The sequence below is a fragment of the Pongo abelii genome, chromosome 1 (assembly GCF_028885655.2).
Source record: "Pongo abelii isolate AG06213 chromosome 1, NHGRI_mPonAbe1-v2.0_pri, whole genome shotgun sequence".
In the NCBI taxonomy this organism is placed as follows: domain Eukaryota; kingdom Metazoa; phylum Chordata; class Mammalia; order Primates; family Hominidae; genus Pongo; species Pongo abelii.
In genome coordinates, this window is record NC_071985.2 from 124224881 (window position 1) to 124237009 (window position 12129).

Sequence of the window (12129 nt, forward strand, 5' to 3'; positions counted from 1 at the left end):
TAACATCTATATCATATCTTCCTGGCAGGTTACCTCTAGAGCCAACCAACCTAATTAATTACCTCATAGGCTGAAACATTTTAAGGCACTGTTATACCTCTCACTCAATTTCTCAGCCATGTTTGAGGGCCCCAAGAGCCAAAATTGCAGCAAAACTGACCTCAAAGGAGCAGGGAATACAAGGTCAAGTATGTTTTCAAGTGTAACCTAGGCCTGGCACATCCTCTCCAATTGCTCCAGATGGCAAGTGGAGGCAACCAAGTGAAGGGAGTAGTGCGAAGGCCCATTTAGGGTTGGACACTGATGAAAAACAGTACAGTGTCAGACCCACTGTTTTCAGGATTAAAATCCCAAGAAGCCCAGTTGCTGATCTACTATCTACTACTATATTATTACCAGCAGGAGACTAGAGTCTCCTGGACTAGACTACTGGAGACTAGAATATACAAGGAAATGCTAATTAACCTGCCTGCCTGGGGCCCAAAAAATCAAACAGCACTAATTTTAACCACGCCAAACTGAGAAAATGGTTCATTCCTTTTTTATCTGGGTTTTAAGGAGAGTGCTGATCATCAGAGAAACCAGGAAATTCTTTCCCGAAGCCCAAGAGAAGATATGATGGGCATTTCCCAGAGTTACAGATGGTGCAGGGGGCAACACAATCTGCCACGGTGAAGGGAAAAAAGCTATCTTGGTGAGCTTTGGTCCTCCACAGGACATGGAACCAGAGACGAGCAAGATCAGGGCCTGGACGACCAATCCTGATAAGAGCAGGACTTCCTCACATAAGGTGCATAGGTCCCTGAGGAGAAGGGTCTAAACATCCTAAAACTGCAAGCAAAATTTTGAGTACATACATGTTTTTCTGGTGAAGGGGTCCTTCATTCTCAAATCCCGAGTTTTAGAGAAAAGGACTAAGCTAGTTGCAGGCTATGATACAACAGCCAGCAGATATACCTAGAGCCAGCCAAGTCTGAGCACTCTCAAAAGCATCAGTGAAAAGTTGGAACATAGACTCACAAGAGAGAACCCACCACCTGTTTTTGTGCCCTTCTTCCTAATTGTATTTCAAGTCTTTTCAGAACAAGGCCCTAGGAACTCTCAGATTCAATTATGTCCTTGGGCTTGGTCCACTGCTACAGGAGTCTTAGGGGGCCTCGTGCAAATGTGACAAAGCAGGACTCCTTTCATGACACGTGATTATTTCAGAAGAGGCAGCAGCCAATGTAGAAAACACTGGAATGTTTCCTTGGAGCTGGACTGTGATGAGAGGTGCCTACCATGTACATAACTTGCTGTATTTTCATTGACTCTTCTCTTCCAGTTTTTGAAGATAAAGCAGGAAATACTCTTGCCTCAAGATACAATTCCAATTGTTATTTTTGATAACCGTTCAGAAAAACAGAAACATATGCTTCCAATGCACCATGCATTCAGGTATTCTGGGTCTAGTTCAGCTGGTGGATGAGCTGATTGATGCATTCACTCTGATAGCCAGGCGAGCCCATCTCGTGGAAGAACCTCACTCTGTTCTTGATAGCGTGATGGGCCACCAAGAGCTGGAAAGGGTGCAGGAACCATGAGATCTCCTGGAAATACTTCCTTGGGAAGGCAATATTATGAATGAGGTCTTCTAAGCAAATGACACCAAACTTCCTCAGGTGCTCCTCACTGTGTTGTCTGTTGGAAAGATAGTCTTATTCTTGACCTTGGCTTGTCCATGTTTCAAGATGAGTTCCCAGATGGGCTTCAGATTTAGAAATCCCCAGGTCATATAAAATTCCAATATATACAGCAGTTTTAGGCTCTGGGGGCGACTTTTACAAAGACACCATTAAAAATTTTCTTTAGGTGAACCATTTTCTTCTTGCAGTGGTTCTCTGCACCAGTAAACTCATGCTATTAATTTTTAGGATGTGTACAACAAAGGCCAAGGAATGTTTATCTGGCAATTCCAAGGCATGAGGTTTCACTTCTAGTCATCTGAGAGGCACCTTGTTGTGTTTCTGCCGCCAGAAATCATGTAGGAACGATTCCAGTTGCTTACACCTGAGGCCATTTCTCCTTTTTTTTTTTTTTTTTTTTTTTTTTTTTTTGCTAAAAGTGCATTCTTTGCCTGAGTGGCTTTGAGGACAATAATGCACTAAATAATATTTGCTTCTGTATGTTTTCAAACTTTCCAGTTGATCCTTATTTTCTTTATTCCTTTAAAGGAGTGATGGATACTTCAGAAATTTATCGATGCTCTCAAGTTAACAGGTATAAATATTTCTAAAAAAGAGGCAGAGAAGATTCTTGAAAGGTCAGCTCTCATGTGTGTATGTATATATTAAACTTAATTATTATTATTATTAATTTTATTAGCTCTAAACCCTTTTTAATGATAAAAGTGATAACTATGGAAACATTAGAAAAATATGAATAATGGCTTTTCATTATTGAACATCTGTGTGCTAGCACTCTTCTAAGAACATTACATACATTATCTCATTTAATCCTCACAAGACTTTAGAGGCAAAATCTATTATTTTTCACAGAAGAGGAAATTGTTGACAAGTGAGGTTAAGTGACTTGCCCAATGTCACCATAATACAATCACCCAAATGTTAACCTGGTATCATTTTAGTGTCTATATTTATTGCTTTTTATAAGATTATGTCATTTTATATTTATCAAGTTTGATCCTTTTTGCTGGGCATGTACTAGCTAATGAGGATGCAATGGTAGCCTGGCCTTTGTGCCTGTCCTTACAGAGCTGACAGTCCACTGTGTGTGTGTGTGTGTGTGCACGCACATGTGCTAACAGTGAACAGACAGTTGCAATGTGGCGAGGATTATGACAGAAACATATAGAAGAACAACAAAGAAAAGTATCTTATCAGGAGAGTGCTGAATTTTATTAAACTATATAACGTGTCATTTGACCTATTTATATAATGAATTATAGTAATAGATTTTCTCATGTTAAACATTCCTGAAATAAGGCTAACTTATTATGAACTATTTTACACAGAACAATAAAGAGAATAATATAACCAAAAACCATACCTACCACTGGGTTTGTCATATTTAACATTTTACATATTTGATTCAGGTTTTTAAAAACAAACTATTACAGGCAGCAAACATTTTCAATGTATTATTCTCTAAACCCATTTCCTCCATTCCTGCCAGAAGTAACTACTATTCTGAACTTATTATTCTCATATAGACTTTTATATTTGCATACATTTTACTATATATATACTCTTAAAATATAGGATATTGTTTCTTATGTAAGCCTTTAAATGGTGACATACAGGATTTTTTTATGACTATTTTCTAATCCTTCAATTTTTGGAGATTTATTTATGTCAATACATATAGCTCTAGTTCAATTATTTTCACCACTGTATGGTTCCATTTAATAAATATAACTCAGTTTACTTATGAATTCTGATGGTGGTTATTTAGGTTAAAAATTTCTTTTGTTGCCAATATAATATAATATAATGCTGCAATGGATATTCTTGCGTACATCTCCTTGTGTATTACTTGTGGTGGAATTGTTTGGTCATAGGCTTTACAGACATTTAACTTTAATTAAATATTCCAAATTGCTCTCCAAAGTAGTTGTACCACCTTAGATTCCTACCAGAAATGTATTTCCATTCCAACACTTGATACTGTAGTATTCTAATATTTTAATATTTTCCAAACCTATGGGTCAGAAATATTCTCATTATTTTTAATGTAACTAAATGTAATTAATTATATTCCTTATTAATAGTAAAACTAATTATCTCTTCATATATTTGCTGGTCATTTGGATATTCCTTTTCTGTGAATTACCTCTTTATTCCTTTTGTCAATTTTTCAGCGGGATTGGTTGTCTTTTTCTTAATGGCTTGTAGGTGTTCTTTCTAAATTCTGGATGTTAATCCTGTGTTGGTGTTATGCAATATGAATAGCTTTTCCCAGCTTGTTGCTTATTTAAAAAATTTTTTTGGTGTTTTTTTGTTGTGCAGACATTTTAAATTTTAATGTAGTTACATTTGTCTCTTTTTCTTTTATGGTTGTGCTTTTGACATATTGAGAAATTCTTCCTTACCCTGGGTCATGAAGATATTCATCAATATCTTATTTAAATATTTAGATATTTCATATTTAGTTCTTTAATTCACCTGTAATTGATGTTTGTGTATGGTGTGAAATAGGGATTCAATTTCTTTTTTTTTTCTATATGATCAGTTGTCCTATCACCATTTATTGGTCAGTCCCATCCTTTTCCTACAGATTTGAAATGGTTACCTCTAGTCATATATTAAATTTCCGTCTGTGTATGGGTGTGTTTCTGGTTTCCTTTTCCTGTTATATTACTTGTTGTCTACTGTGTATCAATACCGCATGTCTTAATTACTATCACTGTATAATACATCTCGACATCTGGACTTACCTTCATCTCCAATAGTGTCAATGCTATTTTTGACCCTTTCCTCTTCTATATGAATTTTAGAATCAGATTGTTTAGTTATATACATGTGCATACACATGCACACACACATATATATATCATTTTTGGAATTTTGATTGCAATTTATTGAATTAATAGCTTAATATTGGGGAGAATTGATGTATTTATGATGTTTCATCCTCTATTTCTCGAACATTTTATGTATCTTCATTTTTTAGATCCTTTCTTTTTTCAGCAGAAAAGAGCAGCAATAACATTACTGAAAAATATCCATTGGATCTGGCATTTGGGAGATTTCTGGGGATATCAGTGAAAGGAGTTTAAGTAGCGTGGTAAAGGGTTAAGTCAGGTTGCATAGTTGAGTGAGTGAGGGTGAGGATGTGGGGACTGTGGTTTAAGAGAAATGGTTAATGTGGGGATGTGGTTTAAGAGAAATTTAAATGAGAAGGAGAGGACAAGTCTTTTAAATTTTATTTTTATTATCTTTTGGTGGATAGGAGAGATCTGAGAAGTAGCCAACAGAGAAGGACATGTTGGATCTGTTATAGAGACAGGAGATGACTGATTGGGAGAAAAGGGTTCCAACAGCTCGAGACAGAGAGTCCTTGAATAAGACTCAATATTTCAACCTCTGAGTGTAGAGCACAAGAGGTGGGGATGAAAAGTGGATTTATTTATTTACTAACAAATATTTATTGAGTGTCTGTGATATGCCTGTCATTCATCTAGGTGCTAAGGATGCAGTAGTGAAGGAAATAAGCCAAAATCCTCGCTCTCATAGAGCTCACCATAAACAAGAGGAGAAAAACAATAAACTAGATAAATAATTAAGCTATGTTAGATAATGAAAGGTGCTAAGGGGAAATAAAGCAGAGGAGGGAAATAAAGCAGAGGAGGGAAATAAAGCAGAGGAGGGAGACTGTGTGTGTGTGTGTGTTGGGGAAATGCAATTTAACTGTGGTGAGTAGGGAAGTCTTGAAAGTGACATTTGAGTAGAGATAAGAAGGAAGTAAGAGATGGAGCTATGATGATCTTTGGGGGAAGAGCTTTCCGGGCAAAGGAAATAGCAACAGCAAAGGGCGAAGTAGGCAGTGTCTCTGACAGGGTTAGGGCATTGAGAGGAGGCCAGTGTGTGCAGAATAGAGTGAATGAGGGAGAGCGTGGTAGGAGATGAAATCTAGAGGTAATAGGAGGCCAGATCACATAAGGCTTGCAGGAAATTGTAAAAACTTTGGTTTTTACTCAGTTAAGTCATTGGGTGGTTTTAAACAGAGGTGTGACATGATCTAACTTAAGTCTTAACCACCTCATTCTGGCTGGTGTACTGAGAATAGTTTATAGTGGCAAGGGTGAAAACAGAGAGACCAATTAAGACAGTGCTGCAATAATAACAGACAAGATTTTAGGATGGCTTGCACCAGGGTGGATGAGGGTGAGAAGTGAGTGGATGCCAGGTAGATTTCAAAATACTGACAAGATTTACTTCTGGATCATGTGTAGGGTGTTAAAGAAAGTGAATAGTTAAGGATACTGCCAAAGTTTTTGGTCTGAGCATCTAGGAAGCTGTAGCTGCCTCATGTACTGAAATGAGTAAGACTGTGAGAGGAGCAGGTTTAAGATGGAGTAGATCTCAGAGTACAGTTTTGTTCTCAAGTTTCAGATGCTAATGAGACATCCAAGTAGAGATAGCAAGTAGGTATCTTGAAATGAGTCTGGAGTTCAGATTTGGGAGTTACAGGCTTATAGATGATGTTTGAAGCCATGAGAACGGCTGAGATGACCAGGGAGGGAGTACAGAATGCTGGGTCCTGGTATGCTCTAATGTTATGTGGCAGGGGAAATGAGGGGAAACCAGGGAAGGAGAATAAGAGGAAAGAACCAGAGAGAAAGGAAGAAAACCAGGAAAATACTTTGTTCTGGAAGCCAAAAAAAGAACACATTTCAGAGAGGAGACAGTTCTGTCTGTCAAATACGGATAGACTAAGATGAGGACAGAGAGTGGACCGCTGGATTTAGCGCCATGGAGGCCACTGGTGGAGTAATGGTGGTGAGAGCCTGAGAGTGGGCTCAAGAGAGAATGACAAGGAGAAGGTGGACATGCAAGGGAGACAAGTCTTTAAGGGGTGTTGCTGCAAAGGCAAAGAGAGATAAAGGTGACAGTGGGGAAAGCGGGGTCAAGAGGTTTTTTGTTTTTGTTTCTTTAAAGATGAGATTGCTTGCACACTCATATTTCAGGGAGAAATAGGGAAAGACATGACCTGAAAGTGTCAGGAATTCACTTGATGACTTGAGGAGATGCATGAAGTTTAGCAATAGTTGCTGAGGAAAGTGATAAAGGGAGTTGACTGAGACAAGAACTTGAAATTTTGGAAGCAAAATTAGCAAAGTAATGTATCTCACTATCGTCACATTCTTTTTTTCTGTTTGCTTTGCACTAATAAACTTTCATTTCACTCAAATTAGAGCCATAATCTTCCATATTTATCTTTCTTTCCCAATAACTGAAAGGGAAAAATCCAAAATGATTAGTAAAAAAAAAGTAAGAATTAGGCTGGGTGCGATGGCTCACACCTGTAATCCCAGCAGTTTGGGAGGCCGAAGTGGGTGCATCACAAGGTCAGGAGATCGAGACCATCCTGGCTAACATGGTGAAACCCTGTCTCTACTAAAAATAAAAAAATTAGCTGGGTGTGGTGGCGGGCGCCTGTAGTCCCAGCTACTCGGGAGGCTGAGGCAGGAGAATGGTGTGAACCTGGGAGGTGGAGGTTGCCGTGAGCCGAGATCACGCCACTGCACTCCAGCCTGGGAAACAGAGAGAGATTCTGTCTCAAGAAAAAAAAAAAAAAAATTAAAGAATTAACAGACCCTTTTAATTTGTTTTAAATATTTTTAAGGTTTAAAAAGTGTTTAAAGTTTGTAATTCCTAGTAGGAAGCATTATCTGCATGAATACCCTAATGGCAAACCACTGTAAAATGCTTTAGTTGCATTCGGGGTAGACGGGTAGGGATTATCTTCAAAGCACCCCAGCTGTCTTGATAAGGTCAGAGGTACACTGGTTTGCATAATTGCAACATCCATTAGGTGATCTAGGTTGCTTTTCCTTTATCAAGGGCTTTATTTATCAGAAGGGCATTACACTTGACTTCCAAATTTGGCTGACAATTTGCTGATGAGATTCTTAACCTTTGGGTTGCTCTGGCATTTTGATATATTTGCTGGGTTCTGGGCCACATCCTGGAAGGCCACCATAACTTCTGAACCCTGCATGGCTGTGAGAACCTCTGGTCACTAAGAATTTTGAGTCCAGGCATTCCTGCCATTCCAGACATGTCCCCTCCCATTCCAGGCATTCTCCCAGAAAGGCCACTTAGAAAAGAGCCATACTGAGCTCCGGATCATCTTCTGGCTTCTTCCTCCCTCTGGGCTCTCTCATGCTTTTCTTGAGAGCCTTCTTAACCCTTTCTATTCTTTCTTCGATCTCTTGCTCTTCACGTTTTCACTCATACTTTCTACAATGTTCTATAATTTTCTAGGCCCTAAGTTTGAACTTCTTTCAGCATTTTACTAGCATCTTCATCATAATCCAATTTCCAGGCAAGGGCAAGAGCATGGGCTGCTTCTTCTCAAAGACCCGGAAGTCTGTGTGTGTTTTCTCACCACTTGTAAGGCTGAGCTGAATCAGGATTTATCTCAATGGCTCTGTCACGGTCTTGACTGGCATCATTGGGCTTCTGTAATTTGATGAAGACACTGGCTCTCTTGGCACACAGAATGGCCAAGTGAGGATTCAGCTTAATGGCATCTGTGAATAAGCCAATGGCTTTTTGCAGTTCACCATCATTTACGGTTTCAGTGGCAACCACTTTCTTACCTTTGCTGATCCGTCATCTTCTCTGTTTTCTCTGCATTTTCATCTCCCATTTCTTGAGGGGCATCAGTGTCTTGTTCAATCACACCTTCATTATCAATTTCTAGATCAGTTTTCTCACTTGATGGTTCATCTATCTTTATGTTTTCTTTCTGCCTTCTTGCTGTTTTTCCTTCCTTGATATTTTCTTCTGATTTAGCTTTCTGAATAGCGGGTGGTACTTTACCCCCCATGCTCTTCACCCATTCCTTCAGGAAGTGCATTTCCTTGGTGTGCAGAGCACTCAGATCCTGCTTACACATTTTCATGAAGGCCCCAGGCTTGCTCATTTGGTGGGGATCCGTGGTCAAGAGGTCAAGAGGTGGAGGGCGAAGCTTAGGGGGCTGTGGCCCAATTGCAGGCACAGGAGCTGGCTCAGCATGACCATGCAGAAGGGCTTTCTTCAAATTCTTAACTGCATTCAGGAATTTGAGAAATTCTTCACTGAGAATTCCTAAAATTCTTTTTTTTCCTTTAAAAAATTTTTATTTTACTTTAAGTTCTGGGATACATGTGCAGAACTTGCAGGTTTGTAACATAGGTATACATGTGCCATGGCGATTTGCTGCACCTATCAACCTGTCATCTAGGTTTTAAGCCCTGCATGCATTAGGTGTTTGTTCTAATGTTCTCCCTCCCCTTCTCCTGCAACCCCTGACAGGCCCCAGTGTGTGATGTTCCCCTCCCTGTGTCCACGTGTTCTCATTGTTTAACTCCCACTTATGAGTGAGAACATGCGGTCTTTGGTTTTCTCTTCCTATGTTAGTTTGCTGAGAATGATGGTTTCCAGCTTCTTCCATGTCTCTGCAAAGGATATGAACTCATTCTTTTTTATGGCTGCATAGTAGAGAATTCCTAAAATTTTAAAAATTGATTTGAGCCAGGGACAGTGGCACTTGCCTGTAGATCCAGCTACTCAGAAGTTTGAGGCAGAAGCATAGCTTGAACTTGGAAGTTCAAGACTAGCCTGGGCAACATAGTAAGACCCTGTCTCAAAAAAAGTTGGCTTCAAAACTATTATTTCATATTAATGGGAATTATATTTCCAAGAATATATGGACGTCTTGATATTTTGGATACTGGATATTTTATAGCCATAGAAAATGTATATTGTCTTGTAAGATCCATAACCAAAAAGGGTAATTGTCAACCATTCTTTGCTAGAGAACATGCAAGAAGTTATAAAATGAGGTTATAAGACAGAAAGAAGGAGAAATATTTAAGAAGAAATACTAGAAAATTGGGATGCAGTACTACTGGCTTACAAGTTCTGCAGTTGTGTAATTTATAAGGCCATTGTACACATAAACTTATTTAATAGTCTAATAGCTCTGTGTTATAGGAATTATTCTCACATAAACTGAAGTTCAGAGATGTTAAGTGGACTCTATATCACAAAAGTAATAACAGGAAGAATGCAACTACAATCTGACTTTTCTGACTTTAAGAATATGTCATTTTGATAATGTTTTTTGAAATATATGAATCATAATTTATATTTGAGCATGTTCTTCTTAAATAATATACAGCACGGATATTGATGGGTCCATGACAGTGGATTGGGTTGAATGGAGGAAATATTTTTTACTTAAACCTGCAAAAAAAGATGTTGAAGAAGTTGCCCATTACTGGAAACATGTTACTGAAAGTGGTCTCTTTCTTACTATTGGTATATTTTATGCTATGCATCATGGGCATAAAAATATAATGCATTATAAACTATTAGATTTGCTAGTGGATCTTGCTGATTAAACAAGTGATGCTATAGAATGTTGTTCCATTAGAAATTTGTACAATGCCAAGAAGAATTGGCATACAGTATCTACTTCAACCAAAGTCTCAATTTGCAAAAGGCATCATTTATTGAGAACAACTACACTTTTAAGAGTCGATTACTCCTATTCAGCACCGTCATTCTGTAGGATAGTTGCCTATTTACTTGCCTGAAAGTAGGAATTGTGAATTGCAGATTTAGATAATGCTTTCCCAATATTTACTGGATGAATGTATAAACCATAACTGAAATTCTCCTGAAAGAGTGGCAAGGCTCATAGTCATATATATATCATAGTCTGCATAGCATTTGCCTCCAAGTACTCTTAGAGATCTATGCTTCAAAATGTCTTAAAATTTGAGGCTGGGTGCGGTGGCTTATGCCTGTAATCCCAGCACTTTGGGAGGCTGAGGAGGGCGGATCACCTGAGGTCAGGAGTTCAAGACCAGCCTGAGCAACATGGTGAAACACCGTCTCTACTAAAAATACCAAAATTAGCTTGGCTTGGTGGTGCATGCCTGTAATCCCAGCTACTTGCAAAGCTGAGGCAGAAGAATTGCTTCAATCCGGGAGGCGGAGGTTGCACTGAGCCCAGATCATACCATTGCACTCCAGCCTGGGCAACAAGAGTGAAACTCTCTCTCTCTCTCAAAAAAAAAAAAAAAAAAAAAAAAAGTCTTAAAATTTAAAATGTTTCAAAAAAATTCCTAAAAATTTTGCTTGGGGATTCCCAGTTATAATCTATACTGTTCTTCTGTGTACCACAATATGCTTCTACAACTCTGAGGTAGGGATTATTGTTCCTATGTTACAGATGAGGAAATCAAGGCAGAGAGAGGTTAAATAACTGGCCTCTTCTTTTTTTATTTTTTTGAGACAGAGCCTCTCCTTCTGTTGCCCAGGCTAGAGTGCGGTGGCGTGATCTTGGCTCACTGCAACCTCCTAGGTTCAAGCAATTCTCCTGCCTCAGCCTCCTGAGTAGCTGGGATTACAGGCATGTGCCACCATGCCTAGCTAAATTTTTTGTATTTTTAGTACAGACAGGGTTTCACCATGTTTGTCTGGTTTCGAACTCCTGACCTCAAGTGATCTGCTCACCTCAGCCCCCCAAAATGCTGAGGTTACAGGTGTGAGCCACTGCACCTGAGTAACTGGCCTCGAAAGGTAAGGAGGGTAGTGTAACATTTAAGATCATGAACTCTAGAATCATACTTCCGGGGCGTGCTTCTTAGTGCCCCTACTTAGTAGCCCTGTGACCTTGGGGACATCATTTAACCTTTCTGAGCCTCATTTTTTTCAACTATAGAGGTAATATTACCTACTGCATAGGGCTGATGAGAGGATTCATGAGACAGTCGTACTGAAATACTGAATACAGTGCATTGTGAACAGGAAATTATTAATTAATGCTGGTAGGTGGTCAGGAGCAAGGACTCTGGAGCTAGCTTGCTTGAGTTCAGATCCTAATTCCACCCTTACAAGCTGTGACCCCTCTTTACCTCAGTTTCCTAATGTTTGTAAAATGATCTATGGACAGTACCTACACCTTAGGTTGTTTTGAGGATTAAACTAGTTAATATATGTAAAGCACTTGCAACAGCAGCTGACACACGTTAAACACCATATGTATTAGCTGTTATTATCAATTATTGGTAGGAAATAACCTTGAGCTGAAACTTGTATTTCAAATCTGTGACATCTATTGTTTCTTTATGAAATCTGTTTTTTCTTTCATTTTTCTTTAACATGGAGACTTTCTTTTAATAGTCTATGTGTTGAAGAAAAAGTTGCAATAAATACCAACCTGCCGCCATCCTATTTTCTATAACGCCCCAAATCCCAAGATGCCCAAATCAAATATATGAAAGCTAAGCCTAACCTAACTCTTTTAACTGCCTTCTAAGGAAACTGAACTAAGTGAAATGGAGTTTTGCATGAAGCTCTATAGCTTTTCCTATATCTCTAAGAGATTGCTCTGAGAAAGAGAGATGAT

General features: G+C 38.8%; 2 pseudogenes; both read right to left on the reverse strand.

The window, feature by feature from the left end:
* Positions 1-1448: 1448 nt before the first annotated feature.
* On the reverse strand, positions 1449-4441 carry LOC134761365 (ribosomal protein uL30-like; annotated as a pseudogene).
* Positions 4442-7568: 3127 nt separating this feature from the next.
* Positions 7569-12129, reverse strand: part of LOC100438791 (hsc70-interacting protein-like) — a 49304-nt pseudogene continuing 44743 nt past the window's right edge.